Source organism: Nymphalis io, chromosome 17 (assembly GCF_905147045.1).
Source record: "Nymphalis io chromosome 17, ilAglIoxx1.1, whole genome shotgun sequence".
Taxonomy (NCBI): domain Eukaryota; kingdom Metazoa; phylum Arthropoda; class Insecta; order Lepidoptera; family Nymphalidae; genus Nymphalis; species Nymphalis io.
The window spans coordinates 11,331,074-11,353,959 of NC_065904.1; the positions used below are offsets into that span (position 1 = coordinate 11,331,074).

The 22,886-nt window shown below is 33.5% G+C and overlaps 1 protein-coding gene across 1 annotated transcript in view; it reads left to right on the forward strand.

Moving 5' to 3' along the window:
- Positions 1 to 2,118: 2,118 nt before the first annotated feature.
- Positions 2,119 to 22,886, forward strand: part of LOC126775160 (translin-associated factor X-interacting protein 1-like) — a 425,426-nt gene continuing 404,658 nt past the window's right edge. Inside the window, exon 1 of the mRNA XM_050496952.1 lies at positions 2,119 to 2,128. The gene's annotated coding sequence lies outside the window, so the exon portion shown is untranslated. The remainder of the gene's footprint in view (positions 2,129 to 22,886) is intronic.

Here is a 22,886-nt window from a genome sequence, read left to right on the forward strand (position 1 = left end):
AAGATATTTTTGTTTTAAAAAAAACTTTTAATATTTATTTTCTTGTTTTTATTGGCTTTTATTATTATATGTTCGCAATAAAAAAAATTAGGCTAGTGATGACTTCCGTTTCCTGCAGTTTTAGCGTTGAATGGTTGAGAAATTGTGTGAATATATTATTTTATTGACAAATAAGTGATGGACACTAATGCTGGTAACTATATTAAGATTCTGGCAACGACTTAGAGAGGAGAGAAATTGGGGTTATAAAAAAAATTTATTAATAATTTTTCGTTTTTTTCATCAACAATACAAAGATGAAAAGAATTATGAAGATGAGTGAGAGAGAGAATATTTGCCTATTATTTTGATAACTATGGTATAAAATCATAAACAATAATTATCCCTTTTTTAAAGCATATAAATCCCATCACTATAAGAGACAAATGTGAGGTAGCTAAGTAAAAGTTATATATAACGGCAGAAACATTTCATAAAGAATATGTAATAAAAAAACTATTTAGTTTCCAATAATACGATTAATAAATCGAACTACATTTCCATATATAGTCGCGAAAAGCTAAACTTTGTTATTTACTCAGAGCAAATGTAAATTGAAAAAAATACCTTACAATATTTTAATTATGACAAAAATAAACAGATTCAAAAGACACTAAACGCAATCCAGCGATCGCGAAAAAATAAAACACACAAAACATTACTAACCCATTTACATAAAGCCGATTAATGTTACGATGATATAGCAAAATAATTTAATTCACGAAACGTCTGGTTTCGAAGGCGACAGCGTACAAAGTACGCTCCCGTCAAAACAGACAAGTCCTTTGTACGCTCGCCTCAGGGTACGCAATAATAATGCATATCAGTTTACACGTTGAGAGCACCATCAATAATTGGAAACTCATGTACAGAATGCTAGCCAACGGCTATACAGCTCGGAGCTGGGATGTACGCTGTACAATTCCTTTTACTATCCTGATTGACGAAATTCGGTACGGCACGTTTTTATTCATAGGTATTTAACAACAAAAATCGGACGTTAGTTTTTCCTAACACTCGAATGAATCAATTGTTTTGTAGTAACCTTATAAATCATCCGCTAAACCTTAGTGATAATAGTCTCGAGTAAAGATATATATATATAAAAATATTATATATGAAAAAATATATAATTATATCATATAATCGTATAAATATTTTTAAAATAAATTAGCATTTTATTTGCTAAGTTATTTGAAAAGATAAGTTTCTTTAAATTGTTGTATTGAATTAATAACATGATTAGGAAATCCCCGAATCAGCTTAATTACGATTTGTACCGTAACAAATTAAACTTCCTGTATAAAAATTAGCAAAGGAAATAGAACGGTCATTAGAATCTGTTGAACTTTGCTGTACCGGTTTTGAACCAGTTTCAACGCAGGTATAACCTCGATCTGCTTACCTTAGATTTACATATACAATGTTTTAACATAATAATTAATGAATACATTATTTCTTATAGACTATTGCACTGAGAATTAAATTACTTATTCTCTATATATACATAATTTTTTTCTATGTAATAACTAATAGAATATATTTTTTCAAGTAAGCACCTATGATTTTTTATAATATTCATTATAGAACATAAATAAAATTAAACGCGTCCATCGATATCCTAGTTTATATATAATTGAATGTAAAAAAAATTATATATGTAAAAAATATATTTAATAATTAAATTTTGCATTGGCTCGTGTTTTTGTCTAGTTATGTAGTTTTGTAATAGCCATGTTCTTTAGAGGGTCAGAGATATATTCAATCGGATATTACAAAAATCTTATTTAATTTAATCATATAAATATACTTTATTGAATTGCATGTATCCGTTAAGTTATTAAGTTTTTTTAAATTACCCAAAACAGTCAGATTGGTAACTTAATGCCTGTATTATAGATAACAGCCTTCAGCTATGAATACTAAGTCGAAGTCTGATTAGAATAACTTAATTCTGGAGGCGAAAATGTATAACAGAATATTCAAAATACAATAATTGTTTTATTTTAATATGAAATAATAATAAATGTTGAATATTCACTTGGAAAAATTCAACTGAATGTTGAGATCGATCGCGGGTTCCGATCTGGTTTCACTGATATCTCATATTGTTTCTCTTTTATAATATTGGTAAGCGGACGAGCATATGGGCCACTTGATGGTAAGTGGTCACCAACGCTTATAGACATTGGCATTGTAAGAAATATTAACCATCGCTTACATTGCCAATACGCTACAAACCTTAGGAACTAAGATATTATGATCCTTTGTGCCTGTAATCACTTTGGCTCACTCACCCTTCAAACCAGAACACAAAAATACCAACAGCTGTTTTGCGGTGGAATATCTGATGAGTGGGTGGCACCTATCCAGACGAGCTTGCACGAGCCCTACCACCAGTAAATTGCGTTATAAATTAAAAATAAGTTATCATTGCGTTCTTACCACGATGATCGTGGGTTCAAACCCGGGCAAGCACCACTGAATTTTTATGTGCTTAATTTGTGATTATAATTCATCTCGTGCTTTACGGTGAAGGAAAACATCGTGAGGAAACCTGCATGTGTCTAATTTCACTGAAATTCTGCCACATGTGTATTCCACCAACCCGCATTGGAGCAGCGTGGTGGAATAAGCTCCAAACCTTCTCCTCAAAAAGAGGAGAGGAGGCCTTTAGCCCAGCAGTGGGACATTCACAGGCTGTTACGGTATCATTGTGTTAAGCGCTTAAGTTTTTTATTATATGCAACAGAATAAGATTACAAAATTTCACTTCTAACGTTCACATTGATATACAGTCAAAAATATCTGTAGTGACCGTTAAAATTGTACAAATTAAAAACATCCTACGAATTTACATTTCCAATTAACATAACATACAATAAAAAACAATGTAATTCAAATCAAATGAAGACAAAGGCATAATAATATACAGGCAAACAAATCGAAATGAAAAAGTTCTATTTAGAAATCGATTAATCATTTCTATATATTTGAAAGAGATTACTAACAGTAAAACAATAATTTCCGCAGCACCAGTCGAATAGATTGAGTCCTACATTATCTGTGTAGTGTGATATCGATATTGCATCCGTGATTATAATCGATTCTTAGATATTTCCCGGTTCACGACGTGATGATGGATTTACATCCGATGTGAGCCGAGTTCTTAATTACAGTTTTAGTGCATCACTTTTTTATCTATTCTAGCTGTTACTTAATTATAGCAACATTGTAGATGCATTGAAAATGAAACGAAATTTGTTAAACGTAACACTAATGGCTAATAAATACAGAGCATTAAAAAAAAATTATTAATGTCCACCAGACCGATTTCGGCCATGGCGGCCAATCTCAAGAGAGATCAGCCAACTACACAGGACATATTATAGTGCACATGTGTGTGCGCAAACACAGGTGCACTCTCTATTCCCTAACTCTCATAATCAGATGGGATGGTAATACGAAAACGACAAGAGAGTTCAGGCACAGCACGAACGGCTTTACATGCTTTCCGAGGCACGGGAGTGAACACACTTCCAACTTCTAGACGCCGGGGTGCTACTGTTTTTCTGACAGAAAAACCCAATAACATTTTAATGGCCCGAGCTGGGAATTGAACCCAGGACCACCAAGCCACTAGACCAATGAGGCAGTCAAAAAAAATCTTATAAAGTATATAAATGATAAATGCGTGACCTATTCATTGAGACTATTTACATGACTCGAAACACGATACCTCTACTGCAAGCTGGTAAGAAATTGTATATCCAGCTGATTCTAGATGATGCCAAAACCATGATATTAAAATATCGTTAAAGTCACAGGATACTCAATCAGATATTAAGTAATTGTTTGAAGCACTCGAGCTGTGAATGGAGTAAATTACTAATAGTAATTTCATAAATAAATTTCATTTACTAGTTCGCAATAATATTATATATTCGTAATAAAAATTGTTAATATATGTTTAATCTATTTACTTTTTGTTAAAATGATAACTAAATAAATCTAGTGCACTACGATTCACTCATAAGGTTTACTGGTGTAAAGTATAAAAAAAGTAGCCTATATCTTGGGTTTTAAGCTTGCTTTATAACAAATTTTATCTAAATCGGTGCAGTGGTTTAACCTTGAAAGCCTAACAGAGTAACTTTTATACTTACATTTATAATATTAATATAAAAACAATATTGAACAGATCCAGTATTTTTTTCTAAAATGAAAAAGAATTAATAATAACTCTTCGTTCAACATTAATATTTCAATATCAACGTTTATAAAAATTTCACGCGTCAAATACGAGCTCACTATATATTCCTCTACAACATCGCGCGTAATACGGTAGTAGTTCAAACGCTCCTACCAAACTGGTTACCAACATCCAACTCGAGATATTGCAGATTCATTGTACCGTAATCGGACGTAATAAAGACGATTTTTGGATGCGCTAATGTAAATGATGTTCGTCCATCATCTCGAAAGGGCGAGAGGACGTAGGTGCTTGTTCTGTTGATTTATTTGATGATACAGCTCGTTGCCCGTGACTCTGTTTTCTTAGAACTTCGTTAATATTCAAAATATTAGGACAACTTTGATATATTATATCGTAATGTAGTTAATATTTACAACTATATTGTATGTTATGTAGTACTATTATAGTAACTTCAACAGTGCTATTTTGTGTGTTTTCTCTAAAAAAAGTTGTATCACATATATAATTTTCGTCTTTGTTAAATCAATTAAATCCTTCTGAGGGACAGTATTCGTTTCTATAATAAGCATTCACTTATTTTTAACTGCCTGTATGTAAACAAATTTAAAGCTCATATAGAAAAAACTTTGATAAATAAAACGTATTACTCAACGCAAGATTATATAAATGATAAAAAGTCTTGGAGTAGTGTTTGTTTCCTAGGCATAAATTTAATTGTATTTGCTTGATTGTAATTAAAAGAGTGAAACTAAGTACTACTCAGTTTATTGCGATTCTTCTCGGTATCAACATTCCGAACCGGTAGTAACTTAACATTTATTTCAATACTGGAGACCAATTCTACTAATCTATAATAATTACGATACGTTTCCATTCAATTCCAATCCAACTTTGACTATTATATATTTATTCGGATCGGTACCGAACCGATATACCATACCATAACAGCCTGTGAATGTCCCACTGCTGGGCTAAAGACCTCCTCTCCCTTTTTTTAGGAGAAGGTTTGGAGCTTATTCCACCACGCTGCTCTAGTGCGGGTTGGTGGAATACATATGTGGCAGAATTTCAGTGAAATTAGACACATGCAGGTTTCCTCACAATGTTTTCCTTTACCGTAGAGGATGAGATGAATAATAATCACAAATTAAGCATATGAAACTTCAGTGGTGCTTGCCCGGGTTTGAACCCACGATCATCGGTTAAGATTCACGCTTTCTTACCACAGGGCCATTTCGGAGAACCGACATGATGTTAATATATACCGTTACGCCAAAACCAAACTTACTTGTGAAATTTTATACCAATAGTCGATAATTAAATTAAAAAATAGGAAAACGGATGATTCGCAACGATTACGCTTCGATTCGATTGCGATAAAATGACAATTTCTTAATAGATTGGACCACTGTAATATGTCGATTCAAAAGCGTTATGAATACTTGAATAAATAATTGTTTGATTTAAATATCATAACTATAATCAATGTCACATACTATTTTCTAACATATCACGACCGTATTTTATAGTGAGTATCAGCTGTATTGATTTATTTGTTATTAGAGTGTTGTAACATGACATTTCACAAGATCTTATAAGACCCTACTGCAATAAATAATATGTAAATTTTGAATGAATAAAGCATTTTATATAATAGTAAGATTATTCTAGATTATTAAGTATTATTATTAAACATACACAACATGATATATATCTACTGTTTTCATGCGATATAGATTGTTATGTTTCCAGGTTGTAAAATATCACCAAAAATTGACCTTATTTTCAGAAATTAGGAATTGCTTCTGAAAATACAATTTAATATAATTTACTGGTGGTAGGGCTTTGTGCAAGCTCGTCTGGGTAGGTACCACCCACTCATCAGATATTCTACCGCACAACAGCAATACTTGATATTGTTGTGTTCCGGTTTGAAGGGTGAGTGAGCCAGTGTAATTACAGGCACAAGGGATATAAAATCTTAGTTCCCAAGGTTGGTGGCGCATTGGCTATAAGCGATGGTTGACATTTCTTACAATGCCAATGTCTAAGGGCGTTTGGTGACCACTTACTATCAGGTGGCCCATATGCTCGTCCACCTTCCTATTCTATAAAAAAAATATATAATACACATATAGGAAGAGTGACGAACAAATTGCCTTGATTGTGGTTATTTGTCCATAGACACTAACACAGCTAGAAATATAAATGCACCACCACCTGGTGGATCTAAGATGTTATGTCCTTTGTGTCTGAATAACACTTACTCACTGTTAAACCGGAACATGGCAATACAAAGTATTACTGCTTAGCAGTATGCCGAGATGGCCCTGTGGTAAAGAACGCGTGAATCTTAACCGATGATCGTGGGTTCAAACCCGGGCAAGCACCACTGAATTTTCATGTGCTTAATTTGTGATTATAATTTATCTCGTGCTTTACGGTGAAGGAAAACATCGTGTGGAAACCTGCATGTGTCTAATTTCACTGAAATTCTGCCACATGTGAATTCTACCAACCCGCATTGGAGCAGCGTGGTGGAATAAGCTCCAAACCTTCTCCTCAAAAAGAGGAGAGGAGGCCTTTAGCCCAGCAGTGGGACATTCACAGGCTGTTACTGCTTAGCAGTAGACTAAATGATTGGTAATTTAAAAAAAAAACCACTGAGTTTCTTTCGTCGGTTTTTTATCAGGTCAGGGTATTTCTTTTCCTATCCGGTACCGAACCGTAGTAGAAGAAGAATAAGTAAGTGTAATGCTATTCTATGTTGAATAAAGTATTTTGATTTTATACCTATATATACATATAATACAATAATATATATGGTTGCGTTTAACATCCCTAGCAATCGATGGGAGGAACTGGCAGAGGACCGTGCCAAGTGGCGACGCCTTATTCACGAAGGTCAATCAAAGCATGACAACGACTGGTTTAAACTACTAAAAGAAAAACGCACTAGGCGTTATGAGCGGGCTTCAAACCCCCGCCCATCTGGGGGCGCATACACTTGTCGGAAGTGCGGCCGGAGGATCCTCTCTCGCATTGGTCTTTTCAGTCATGAACGCAAGTGCCTTCGCGATGCCGCTTAAATCATCTGTTAAAGATGCAGAGGCCTATAATACAATAATATAATATAAATTGCTACAAATTTGAAAAAGTATTTCTTCTTTCCTTTTAATAAAAAATTATATAAAAACTTATTAAGCACGCTAAAAACGAAAAAAGCACGATAAATAAACAGTACATAACAAAGCTGAAGGTATTATTTTAGAGGTCCAGGATTCAATTTCCGGAGCGTAACTTGTTTGTTGGCGGCCCGTTTTACTTGTTTGATATTTCAATTGATCGCCGAAAACCCTGTATTGGGGCGTTTCTTTTATATCAAAGAATAAATCGTTTATGAAAAGCTCATGAATTATAATTTGAGTCGTTGAGTTTGAAGTGAATTTTGATATCAAAATAAATGACAAATAAATGTTTTGTTTACTTTTTTGATTTCTTCGTTACAATTATTTATTTGGTGTTGTATAATTGGTGGTAGGGCTTTGTGCAAGTTCGTCTGTGTACCACCTATTCATCAGATAGTCTACCACTAAACAGCAATACTTAGTATTGTTGTGTTCAAATTCGAAGACAGTGTTACTACACGCACAAGGGACATAAGATCTTAGTTCACAAGGTTGATTATACACATTTCTTATATCGTAATCGTTTGTTATATTTAGCCGGTACCTAAATACTAATTGCCTTACATAAACTAGATAATAAGCTACCACTGTGCCAAATTTAATTTAAATTCGCCGAGTAATTTTCCATCCCTGTTACAATGAACATGCCCCCCTATTTTGGACCTTTGAAAAACATCATTTAATTTATTGATGATCAATATATTATGCTCTCTTTAGCTATCTTCCAGTTCCTTTCCACATATAGTCAATGTCATAAATTTACATAGACACGCCGTGTTAAAACATTAGTTTAAACAGGAATTGAATTGGAAACTGTAGTCACGAATCTAATGGACCAGTGTCGCGCCCTCGTACCCGTTGTGTGCTAATAAAAACCAGTTATGGAGGTTTTTAGGTTATACGATGAAATGTCGTGAGATATAACTAACTACTGTTTACGTCTCTCAATCCATTCCATGAATATGATATGAAGCAGCGTGGTGGAATAAACTCTAAATCAGCTTGAAATACATTTATATGCTGTTAGTATGTATGTGGGTAACGAATTTCATTAATGCCTTAACGTAATACTTTCAAAAGTACTGTTGGTATTTTTTATAATTATAATATCGATAACATACAAATAAACATTATTCTGTCAATACACTTATATTTTTAATTATTTATTTTGTATACCGAAGGTTAAACAATGCCCAAAGCATTTAATGCGCAACAAAATTGATAAGTAAAACTCTTTTAAATTAAGCCATGAGACAATATTATTTTCTCTAAATTAATAGAGATATTTTATACTAAATTTGAAAAATAAAAGTTTTTTTTCTTTCAAAGTGTGTTTATATAAATTGTTTATCTAAAATTAGACATCGTGTCGTATGTATCAAATAAAGTTCTCACAATTTGCCCGATCACAGCTTAACTATAACCCATTTATATACATAACAATATACATAACACTATATATGCTGAGTTTGTTGATACTTGATACGATATCAACATCGTTGCAATATTAAAATTAATATATGGCGTAATTTTATTCAAATGAAATCGCATCCTGTCGGTGAAATATATACAATATAGTATGTATTGTATTTATATATATTATTTAAAGACGCCCTTATACTATGTTACTATTTTATAATTTATTTATATAGTACTTTTCTGTATGTACTCTTACTTGCTTTCTATCTCGTTCGTGAAATGTTGCCCGCTGACTTTCTGTGATATGCTAATCTGATGCGTGTTTCCTTTAATTTTACGCTTAGCGGCTGTTTAGTTACCACTGATTTCGCTCTTTCTATCATTATTGATTTGAAATTTGAAAGAAGGAGACGCAGTATTATTTATCTAATCACTCACTAAATAACTGTAAGTAAGGCTGTGATTTCGCTCTTTCTGTCCTTATTGATTTGACATTCGAAAGAAGAAGACACAGTATTGTTCAACTAATCACTCGCTATATAATATAACTAAAGCCATGATTTCGCTCTTTCTGTCATTATTGATTTGACATTTGAAAGAAGAAGACACCACATTGTTTTAATAATCAATCGTAAAGCAACTTTAATACGTAAGGCCGATAATTATTAATAAATCAATGTCGCATATCACTTTCTGAGATTACACGATCGGGTTCAGGGGTTAGTTGAAGTTGTAGATACACAATATCAAAAACGTTCGATCGTATATATGTCTATTTATTTGGATTATGAAGATATATTTTTTATTTATTTTTGTTATAAAATATTAGTATAATTTCATTTACGTGTGATAATTTTCAGAATGCATGGTAAGAAATATTAATGATTTCTTTCGATAATCGCATTAAAGTCTGCAGGAATTGAGTCGGTTTTACTTTGTCAATTAATCTGTGTCTACTTACGACTTTTTAAATTATATTCAAATGTTATTTCATATTTGATAATATAATTTTTTATTAGGACTTAGAATCCAATTTATTTATCCAACGACAATTTGTCGTTTATTTTATAGTAAAAAAATACGTGATATTTTTTTTCAGTACCATTTTAAAGAGTAAAATGAAATGATTGTGTTTCATTGTTTTTGTTTTGAAGCAGTGAATGTGAACAAAATATTTCAAATACAAACGAAATTGATAGAACAAGCTAGTATTATAAATATTACAAGATACAGATAATTATAAATTAACGCTAAAGAGAAAATTTTCGTTCAGACGCTTTCCAGCGGATACTCTCAAATCTATAACAGATATAATCCCAGTAATCGATATTGCCTAAAGGATAAAATCTTAGCCGAAGATAACAAGTTCAAATCCGTACAATTTTCCATGCGCCTATTCCAGTGTAAGGAAACCGACAATGTGGTTATTGAAATTCGGCGATATGAGTAGTATAGCATAGTAGAATAATCTCCAATCTGCTTATAGCATGAGGTTAGTGTGTATTAGAGGTAATTGAGGGCTATTATTTTATAATAGTGTATAAGATTTGGTAATTAGTAGAATTGATTTTGCAAAATTTATTTAAGCCTATCAAAATTCCTTACCAGCTCACGTGTTCCCCTCATCTTACAACCCGGGTTCCTTCAAACGAGGCGTGAAGAGGCATCTTGCGGGCCGGCAAGGCGGGGCTAGTACAGAACATTCTTCCCGACTGTACTGGCCGTCGTCACGTTTGGACTCTACTACCACTTACCATCAGGTGGAGTAGAGTCATTTGCCATCCCGGCGCATAAAAAAAAAATTATTGCCATTTTTATTATTGTTATTATTATTTCTATTACAATTATCAATACTTTAATTTAATTAAAATAATACTCTTTTTTTTTTTTTTATAGAATAGGAAGGAGGACGAGCATATGGGCCACCTGATGGTAAGTGGTCACCAAACGCCCTTAGACATTGGCATTGTAAGAAATGTCAACCATCGCTTATAGCCAATGCGCCACCAACCTTGGGAACTAAGATTTTATGTCCCTTGTGCCTGTAATTACACTGGCTCACTCACCCTTCAAACCGGAACACAACAATATCAAGTATTGCTGTTTTGCGGTAGAATATCTGATGAGTGGGTGGTACCTACCCAGACGAGCTTGCACAAAGCCCTACCACCAGTAAATGTACTACAGTACATCTACTACAGTAAATGTATACAGTACATACTACAAATGTACTACAGTAAATCTACTACAGTACTCTGATGAAATAAGAAAAAAATACTAAGATCGTTACTATGAAAATGAGATTTGACGTTTTGTTTTTGTTGTGGCATTTACTTGAGTTCACTGAATGTTTTAGCGATATTTGGTCTTACTATAGGTTTGAAATTTAAATGATTATATCATGAAACAATTAGTGAAATAATGAGGCGAGATGGCCTAGCGTGAGCCGAGATGGCCTAGTGTGAGCCGAGATGGCCTAGTGTGAGCCGAGATGGCCTAGTATGAGCCTTGATGGCCTAGTGGTTAGAATGAAACCTTAACTGATGATCGTGTGTTCAAATTCGGGCAAGCACCACTGAATTTTCATGTGCTTAATTTGTGATTATAATTCATCTCGTGCTTGATGGTGAAGGAAAACATCGCGAGGAAACCTGCTTGTGTCTAATTTCACATGTGTATACCACCAATTGGTGACCAAAAATCGCATTGGAGCAGCGTGGTGGAAAAAGGTCCGAACCTTCTCATCAAAAAAAAAAAAGGAGAAGAGGCCTTAACCCAGCAGTGGAACATTCACTGGCTGTTACTTTACTGCCTGCCTTTTAGGGAGACTTCCTATTTTATACATCTGAAAACGTATTTGCAAAATTTACGATTATCGGTTAACTTGAGACGAGAAAGTGTAACAAACCAGCAATCGAACTCTCTTTCGCATTTATAATATTAGTAAGGATTTACAGCTTATTTACTAAGGTATATACACTAAATAATCCAAATATACTATATAACTTCAACAAGGGCAGAACAATAGTGTTTAATGGTGGTGAAACCGCGCGAAGCAACTAGTCCTAAATAAAAAAGGGTCTTCTTAAAGTCTTAATCCTTTCAACTGATTAAAATATCTATAACTATAACTAAATTTAACATATTGTGCAAATGTATTTTGAATACCTCGTTTTCTGTTACATACCAAATTGTTGTTTGAAATATCGCCAACCGTAGGCGAAAGTTGTCGATGAGTCATATCTTCTCAAGTGTAAAGTCTGACCTTATAGAGTATAATCTTAACTTCGTCTATATAAACTTAAATCTCATATCGAAATAACATTTATAATAAGTTTCGTTGATTTTCAAGCACGAAAATAATTATAATTTAATTATAATTAATATACTTATATCATATATGAATTGGTGGAATTAGAGTCAAAGTGAGTTTCTTGCCGGTTCACAGCCGAGATGGCCTAGTGGTTAGAACGCGTAAATCTTAACCGATGATCGTGGGTTCAAACCCGGACAAGCACCACTGAATTTTCATGTGCTTAATTTGTGTTTATAATTCATCTCGTGTACGGTGCGGTGAACGAAAACATCATGAGGAAACCTGCGTGTGTCTAATTTCATTGAAATCCGCCAATAAGCTCCAAACTTTCTCTTCAAAAGGGAGAGGAGGCCTTAACCCAACAGTGGTACATTAACAGGCTGTTACTATCATATCAGTAGAATCTAATTCCGAACCGGTGGTAGCTGTACGTTTATTTCAAAATATAATAATATAGTTTAGTAATTAAAAAAAATTAGTAAATACTGAATTTCTTGCTGATTCTACTCGGTAGAATTATCATTCTGAATCGGTGGTAGCGCTTGACAATTTATGAGTACTCGTAAAAGCCTATTTGAATAAAAATATTTCGATTTGATTTGAATACTGGTACATGACGATTCAAAAGAGCTTTTATGAGCTCACTTGAATATTGATATATATAATTTAATTTGATTTTATTATATAACAATATTTTATTGCGACAGAAGTTAAATAAATCACACTTATATTATTAAGCCAGATGTATATGTACGTTGGTATGTTATCCAATTCCATACAATGAGGATGACGTTTTAAGCTGTGGTTTGACCTCACAGTATTCACTCGGCGGGCGTATTCTGAGCCCTTATGCATATGCTCGGATGTCAGTATTCACCCAACCCCCGATAACGCTGTCACGGCTAGTTAATTTAACAGCAAAGCACATTATTAAATCCATTAATACCTACAAGAGCCGATATAGCTCAGTGGTTAGAATACGTAAGCCGCAGTTTTGCAAGCACCATTGAATTTTCATGTGTTAATTTGTGTTTAAAGATGTGGAACTTAATCCAACAGGCTGTTCCAATGTGGGATTGTGGACACACCTGACAGATTTTTATCTGATACATGCAGGATACCTCACGACATTATACTTCGTTGTTGAGCTACAAATTATAAACATAAATTACGCATGAACACTTATCGGTGCTTGTACGGTTTGAATCTACTGCCTTCAAGATCGCTGTCCTATCCACGGAGATAGGTGCTCCGTACAGACTGAACTTCGTTGTCCATATGTCCGTGTTATCCTTCCATTTGTTTATTGAATAATTCTTGGAAATTCATCATGTCAACTGTTATAACATTTTTGTTATGCCAATTGAAAGTATTTCGCAGGACTTATTCGTACAACTTAACAAATAGAATAAGATTCACTTCACTTCTTCTGAGATACTGTTCGTTTCATCCATGTAATAATAAGCATAAATTGACGTTGTACATTAATAATATAACTACAAGCTAATCACCTCCACGGCTATTAAATATAAATTATAGAAAAAAAAACTTTTAAACTCAGACATTCCTAAATAGAAACCTAATTCCACAGCAATGAAAAAAAAGAACTATGAAAGTAAACAAACCATAACGCGGTCGTTGTGAGTGAGTCAGCGATAGCGATGCGCGTGCGCAGATGAATAATTGCGTCGTGTGAGTCATTTGTTGTTATGCGACTTTTTATTGAATTGATTTCGGTTAAAGGTTAAATTGTTTCAAGTGTGATTTGATAGACGAAATATGGATTGGACTTATTGCGTTTGAACTCTCATCTGCAACTTGTTGCGTGGAGTTTTTTTTTAAACTTATCTCTATAAGAGACTTACAGAGAGTAAGTTGGTTAATGATGATCGTTTAGGTACTGATAAATAAATTGCATAATACTGAATTAGGTATCTAACAAAAAAACACAAGCGAAATCCTAAGGAAGAAACCTAAGGAGAGCTGCTTCGAGCCACGAGCGGAACAGAGCACAGAAGGGGTCGCGAATGCGTTATATAGACACAATCCCGCTGCCTCTCAGCCTCAGTGTCGAAGATGGCCATCCCATGGTGTATCAACTTGCTAAAGATATATCTCCAGAGCAGACCGGTCTTAAGGTGCTGACAGTGTTACTATCTTGGAAAGCCGTTGGCAATCTGTTTCCGATGGCTTTAAATTGCAATTACATATGATTATGAGACTGAAAATATAGTGTACTTGTGTTTGTGCAAGGAGCCACAGGCTTGTGCAATATAACCCAATTGAGTCACTAACTGCCATTGTCCAATAACCTTCAGATTAAAGGACCTTGATCAGCTTTAAGCTGGCAGATGGCCTACCAAATAAACGGATAGTCAACTTGATAAGTAAATTTATGAATCCGACTAATATTAACATATCAACATCTTCTCTTTAACAGTAACAGTAACAGCCTGTGAATGTCCCACTGCTGGGCTAAGGCCTCCTCTCCCTTTTAGAGGAGAAGGTTTGGAGCTTTTTCCACCACACTGCTCCAATGCGCGTTAGTGGAATACACATGTGGCAGAATTTCAGTGAAATTCGACACATGCATGTTTTCTCACGATGTTTTCCTTCACGGTAAAGCACGAGATTGCATGCTTTATAATAACAAATTAAGCACATGAAAATTCAGTAGTGCTTGCCCGGATTTGAGCCAACGATCATCGGTTAAGGTTCACGCGTTTTTACCACTGGGCTATCTCGGTGCATCTTCTCTTTATATTAGTGTAATATATCTTTAGTATGTCCCATTAGCAAAGCTACTAAACTATTCAAAGGTCAATGTGACAAGTTGTATTTATTATGGGTATCAGCTAAATTATTGTACCATCGTGTAACCTGTTTTATTTATTATCTTTAGTGCGTAGTAGTTTGCAGCGTAAAACACATTTTTATAATTGAACTTGTTGGTTGATCGAGATAAACTTGTTCAGTTAAATTGGTGAAGGAACTTACTCGGGTTACATGCATTTAAATATATTTTTTATTTCTTACAACAATTTAAATAGTCTTATTAATTCCGTCAAAAGTGCAAAACTAACTAAATATAAATAAATAGAAAAAAAAGTGTTTTTTTACATATTTCTCGTTGGTCCAATAGGCCTAAATTTATAAGGCTGAAGGTTTCAAGGTCATGGGTACAGTAAAATTATATTGGGGTTCTCGGTCATGCAATTGTCAGTTGAAGCCCAAAATTTTAAGTATACATAGTCTTCACTCTCGTGCCTCGAAGAGCACATTAAGTCGTTGTACCCCCAGCTGAACTATTTCCGGTCGTGTTGGATTATGAGGATGGCACCTCTTAGTTTTTTTTTTTTTTTATAGAATAGGAAGGCGGACGAGCATATGGGCCACCTGATGGTAAGTGGTCACCAACGCTCTTAGACATTGGCATTGTAAGAAATGTCAACCATCGCTTACATATCCAATGCGCCACCAACCTTGGGAACTAAGATTTTATGTCCCTTGTGCCTGTAATTACACTGGCTCACTCACCCTTCAAACCGGAACACAACAATATCAAGTATTGCTGTTTTGCGGTAGAATATCTGATGAGTGGGTGGTACCTACCCAGACGAGCTTGCACAAAGCCCTACCACCAGTAATAGTGCTATCCTAATCGTTTTCGTAAAATCTATTGTAATAATAATATGAGTTATCTTATATTATGGACTCAAAACAATCGAAACAGGGCAAGTAGCTTGCAGATGCAGACATGTTGCATATTGATTGACGCTTATAGTCATAGAAAAAAACAAAATGTATAGAAATGACATATTTGAAATGTCACGTGATCAAATCACAAATAAAAGACAATGAAAATTATAGGGCTTTACGTATAAATGTTTATATAAAATGGAGCTGAATGATAGCTGTGTCTCCTTCTTTCGTATATCAAAACAATTATCAAAGAAAGAGAGAAATCAGTGTTTAACTGAACACTCGGTATTCATTTTTATAATATAATTGTATTCAAATATCTTTGACGAGTGATATTAAGTTAATATATATATATAAGATGCATATTATATAAGATGTATTAGTTAAGAGTAGTTTCAAAACATGAAGTTCTTATCCATTAATGAGCTAGTGTAAGTTATAATGACTTAGATTTCCAAAAGAAAGCTTTCGTCTAGGGCTTTATCGACGACCTTGAAAATTATCTAAAAAGGTTATAATATATGTATATATTTTATTGAAAATGTTGTTGTTAGTAAGAATTCCTTCTTCAAGTCCCAGTCTTTTTTCCTTAGTCAAAATCACGTGTTGTGAACATTACCTGCGTTCCATAGCCCACAGAAACATACAGACACGTTTAAGATTTTAATTAAGATTAGAGTGGTCGAAACAGATGAGATTGCGTGCGTGCGACGCCTGGAGATATAGTAGATAAGTTAACGTACTAGCGTTCCGGCACCGAATGAGAAAACTTCTAATTGCCAAAATATATGAGTTTGTATAAAAGCCATGAAATAATCTTAGTAAAATTAAAGTAAAATTTTTGTACTTTTAATTCTTAACGTAAAAACAAATTATTAACTAAATTATTAAATAAACGGACTTATTGAAGTGAACTTAAAAGATGTGAGTACTACATGTACAAGATTAACTGCAATGTATGTGTAACGTTTCATAATGTAAGCATTTAATAATTTAAGAAAACTTGTGAAGCCATTAGATAACCATTTTTTTCCTAATATTAATGTAAAGCTTGTGTTAAGAGTTATAAGTAGTAAGAGAAGTCAGCAGAACCTGAGACATATTTTGGTAACATTTTTACTAAAATATATACTATTGCGATTCAGTTGTTTTTTTAATAATTAATATATATTTCTTGCATTTATATTAAAATTTTATCGTCAGTTAAATGTAACATAGAGTTTACGACTTCATTTACTGCTATGCTGTATTTTAACCAACACGGAAAAAAAATCATTACAACGGTTTTGGAGGATTTAAGCTCTAGGCTGATAGGATAGGTAGGATAGGTCTTCAAGTTGATGCCAAGTCAAAAAAGGTACTAACTTACCATTTACAACAATGATATTTAACTTACCGTACTCATAAACTACTACACCATACATAGAAATTGTATTTTTTTAATAAAGCGATGTATTTTTTCGATGTATACATAATAATAGTTTAAAAACGTCGATTATTTAAACCGTTTTGTAGTACATATTAAACGTAATAAAAACCATATCGGTTTTTTTTTAATTTTTTAGAACATATTCTGTTATTTAGAAGTCGAATTTTTAAATCTATTGTTCTAGTGTGATTAAATATTAAAAAAAAAACAATTACTATCAATAAAATTGTTTTAATAATTTACGACGACAAATATAATCGAACACAGATCGCTATAAAGCCAGAAGTGGCATTTAATTTATACAGTAGCTGAGTGTGAGAGTTGCGTTTCTTATGCAAATGCTGTTTATTTACGATCTATGGGCTGGCCAGAGCGAAATATAAATTAAGCCCCGTCGTCAAACTGGCTCGGCTCGTAAACGTCCGTACTTTTATAGTGAACATGAATTGTTATATTATAATTGTTGAATGTGTAAGCGTTCTAAATATGGGGTCGGCTTAATTTTGAAATAGAAGTTACCTTTTCAGTTATTTTCTGTGTATTGTGAATAGGCATCTTTTATTATGGGAATATATTTTTATGTGTAATTTGTGACGATTTATGTGGAATTTTTTTTTTAGTGGTATAACGAGAAAGAAGGGGATGAAAGCAATATAGCGTGATCGTTGAAATAACTACCATGAAAACGTAATAGTTGTGACGTCGGTGAATTTCTCGTAAAGTTTAACTTCTGAGTAAAACTCAAATTTCAAGAACGAATTTGACAACGTTTGGTGTTGACGTAAAAAGGTTTCAATTTCTTTTATACATTCTATTTCATATTTAATTTATTGTTATGGAAACATTAAAAGCACACGATGACACATATTAATGATAATGATAGTGTCCTCCAGACCGACTTCGGCCACGGCGGCCAATCTCAAGAGACATTAGCCAAATACTCAAGAGATATAAGTGTGTACGCAAACACAGGTGCACTCTCTATTCTCTAACTCTCATAATCCGACGAGACGGCAATCCGTCCGGAAAGAGTTCAAGCGCAGGACCAACGGCTTTACGTGCTTTCTGAGGCACGGGAATGTACACACTTCCAACTTCCAGACTCCGGTCTGCTACTGAGAATTTTCTGACAGAAAAACCCAATAGCTTTTTTATTGGCTCGAACTGGGAATTGAAACCAGAACCTCCGGATCTGCGGCCTTACATCAAGCCACTAGACCAACGAGGCGGTCAGACACATATTATCGTATATTCTAAAGTAATGTAAATATGTACATTTTTTTAATGTAAAGTCATGCAAGACTATTCATTGTTTACAGTCAAAAACCGTATCACCATAAAAAGGCGGACACACCTCATTAATTATATAAAAAAAGAAGAGCTGACTAAATCGTCTATCTACATAAACGTATCTCATTAAGCATATTCCCTGAATTATTTTCTGTCGTGACCCATTAAACGAATAAACAAGTCAAATTGAACCAAACCAACTTGAACCCATTCTAGATAAGGACGCATTAGAATACACGAACAAAAAACACAAAGGACGCATCTGTGCATTATCTAATTCTTTATATGACGTTGAACATTTTTGTCATTCATTCGTGAATGAAATCCGGTCGTTCTTGTTCATAGGGACTTGTTTTTAATTTTTTAAATAGCTTATACAAAAAGGTGGATTATTTTTTTATTAAATTATATTTTATAAAGTAGATATTTAAATTTATAATAATTCTTTCAGAAGCTAAATTTATAATTTTAAAAATATTTAGCTATTCTTAATATTTTCTGACATTTAGATAAACACGCTGTATTCGTCTTAAATACTTTAAAACAATTATATTTTATTTTCAACCATAATAACAAGAATATAAGGTTTATAATAAAAACATTCACACGGATATCATTAAGACGTCAATTAGAGCCATATTACCTGACATTAAAGTTGAAATTCGTGTGATTAAGGGAGATTAAAGATGGTCTGTTAAAATGATTTTTGGAACTAATGCTATGAATGTTAGTTTTGGTCTGAATCATCGCTATCATTTTTATATTCCTTAATGTGCAACGTGATTCTTTTAATAATATATCTACGAGAAATAATCTAAATACTGAGAATTTAACCATAAATTGAATGTTTTATTTAAAAATTATATGAATGTACCGATGTATTCATAATATTATTGGTAATGAAAAAATAAATTTGTTTGTCCATTTTTTGTAGGAGTTGATCTTACGAGCATAAAATGAGGAATGTATACATTTTTTAATACATTTAACGATGAAAGTTTATTTCATTTATATGTATTTAATATTTTTATTTTATTTTATAATACATTTATTTCTTAAAGTAATATTATAATTGCTTGACTGGTAAAGTAATTAATTATTTGAATTAATCTGCAGTGCTATAAGAACTTCATTAATCACTCGAGAAATGTTGATAACCGACTTATGGTGTTATACTATTTTGATGCATGTATTCTTGAAATGTTATAATTATAATGGTCAATGTCGCATATCACATTCTGATACTTTACCACCATTTTGTGCGCTGAGCCTTGAGTTTGTTCTTACAGAGTAACCCTACTGATATCAATGGCAAAATCAAATTTTTGACAAATTCATGAAGATCAACTTTCTCACTTATGGTGTAAAGTAGTTGAAATAACCTCTCCAACTATTGCTGATGATGATAATGATATGATGGTTAGTTTGCCTCTGAATCATAGCGATCTTTTCATTATTTAATACTTGTTTTCGCCCGCGATTTCGCCTGCCTGTTAGGAGGAACGCAAGTTATGTATAAAAAATACCGTAGGTCCTTCCTTGGTGTTTAAGTATGCTTTCTTACCAAATATCATTAAAATCAGCTTAGTGGTGTAACCGTGAAAGAGTAACAGACATACAGAGTTACTATGAAATGTATTGTATTAGTATAAATGCAACGTAATTATTCTAATAATAGTAATGACACACTGCTGGGCTTGCCTCCTCTGCCTTTTGAGGAGAAGGTTTGGAGCTTATTCCACCACGCTGCTCCAATGCGGGTTGGTAGAATACACATGTGGCAGAATTTCAATGAAATTAGACACATGCAGGTTTCTTCACGATGTTTTCCTTCACCGTCAAGCAGGAGATGAATTATAAACACAAATTAAGCATATGAAAATTCAGTAGTGCTTGCCCGGGATTGAACCCACGATCATCGGTTAAGAGTCACGCGTTCTTACCACTAGGCCATCTCGGCTTAATATACAATAGGTATATATACGAGAAATAATTTATTAATGAAACTAAATTTTTTGACGTTTTCGGCGAGTTAAACATAATTTCATCTCTGTCATCATTCTTCCAACCGCCTTTCGCATCCAGTTTGTCCCGCCACCTTCTCCAGGTCATCGGTCTACCTGTCTGGAGGACGCCCTACACTGGCTACGCGGTCTCAACTCTAGAGCTCGTCTTTTCCAATGAAAGATTTTATTTCTGCTTATATCTATTAAAAATACTCCGATAATAGCTCGCTTCATAACACAAAATTGCGGCTAAATAGATTCAATACTGGATTAAATTTTTCAAAAGACACGACCCACATATTTATATTAATCTTGATAACTGACGTTTCGCAAATTCCTTTAAAAGTCTACTTATATAACGTACTAAGATTTATATTTCGCTATGAAATATTTCTGAGCTAGCTAACAGTCGTACACGTACATATTCGTTTTTAGCTTGATTGGGTAAAAAATTATATTTTCCCCGAACTTCAAACGAGACGAGAATCTTATGCGTGTCACCTGGCTCGTCTGGGTGTTATTATGAAACAGGTGTCCAAATGAAGCGGGTCTCGGCTATTTAGCCGCATTATAAAGCCTTCCCAATTAAACTAATTGGTCTGGCTTAAGGGCGACACCAGACGAAGCGTTTTATTTTAATTTTATTTTACATTTTTTGTGTCACACGTGAATGTAATTGGAATTTTTATGACTGATAATAAATAAAATAAATGTAATAAATGAATAGACGCGCCTTTATAATTAATGCAACTAAATAAAATAAAACTAAATAAACTGGTGGTAGGGCTTTGTGCAAGCCGCCTACCGCAAATCAGCAACACTTGATATTGTTGTGTTCCGGTTTGAAAGGTGAGTGAGCCAGTGTAATTACAGGCACAAGGGACATAAAATCTTAGTTCCCAAGGTTGGTGGCGCATTGGCTATAAGCGATGGTTGACATTTCTTACAATGCCAATGTCTAAGGGCGTTTGGTGACCACTTACCATCAGGTGGCCCATATACTCGTCCACCTTCCTATTCTATAAAAAAAAAAAATATTACATAGTCTTATAATTGGAAATTTGTGACAACTGAAATTACATATAATTAATAATTTAGTTGTAATTATTTTTTCACAATTTATAATTACTTTTTTTAACTAGACTGGGGGATGACCCACAGCTGGGCTTTCCTCTTTATAACTACTGGTTTAACGTAAGTAACACTTCGTATTTAGAGAGATTATAAGTCACGGCATAATTTCGTTAGGTAAATTGAAAGAATATAGTTAATTACTTCTATTGTAGGATAAATTGGCTTTCATCTCTTTGGTCATTAAATTAAAATAATTTATTTTAAATTTTAATCAGCGTTAAAAGTCGAGTCGAAAGTCTGGGTGTAGCTTTTTAGTGGTCGACATGTATATCCTGCACACTGGCTTTTCGTTTTGAGACGTCACACTGTTATTTATTTAAAATACACCCATTTATGTTATTTATATAACTAATTTTGCACAGCTCCAATATTGGACCAGATGTTACGTTTAAAATTGAACCCTAAGGAAAGAGGAGTCCTGGGGTTCAAGCTTACTTCATATAAATTTTCATCAAAATAGGTTTAGTGGTTTAGCTGTGAAAGCGTAACACACAGATATACACATACCTTTGCATTTATAATATTAATAATAATAATATCCTGGGACATTTTTCACACACGGCCGTCTGATCTCAAATTAAGCTTGTACGAAGCTTGTGCTATGGAAACTAGACAACTGATATACTACATATACTATTTTTCTTTTTGTAAATACATACTTATATAGATAATTACACCCAGACTCAGGACAAACAGACATGTTCATGCACACAAATGTCTGTCTGGGTGGGAATCGAACCCACAACCTTCGGCGTGAAAGGCAAGTATTTACCAACTACGCCAACCGGCTCGTCGATTAATATATATTTTTATGTGTCAATTATGCTTGTTATATTTTGGTATTGTTAGCAGTGTATGTCCAAATAAAGCCTTATTGTTATTACTAGTAAGCAAATTTCAAAAGACTTTTTCGACATCAATTTCAACAAAACGGTATATTTTTTCATTTTATACCGAATCGTTGGCTTACTTTTGGAAGTAAGCCAGCTCCCCTAAACTGATCATGAGTTAACTAGATTAAGATATATTCCCCTCGTCTTTCATATCCGAACAATTGGACAGACAGAAAATTTGATTGCTTTCATGTATTGATTTATATATTCTATGCTACGGTGATTTCAGTGTTGCAAGTCAATTTATTTAGTAA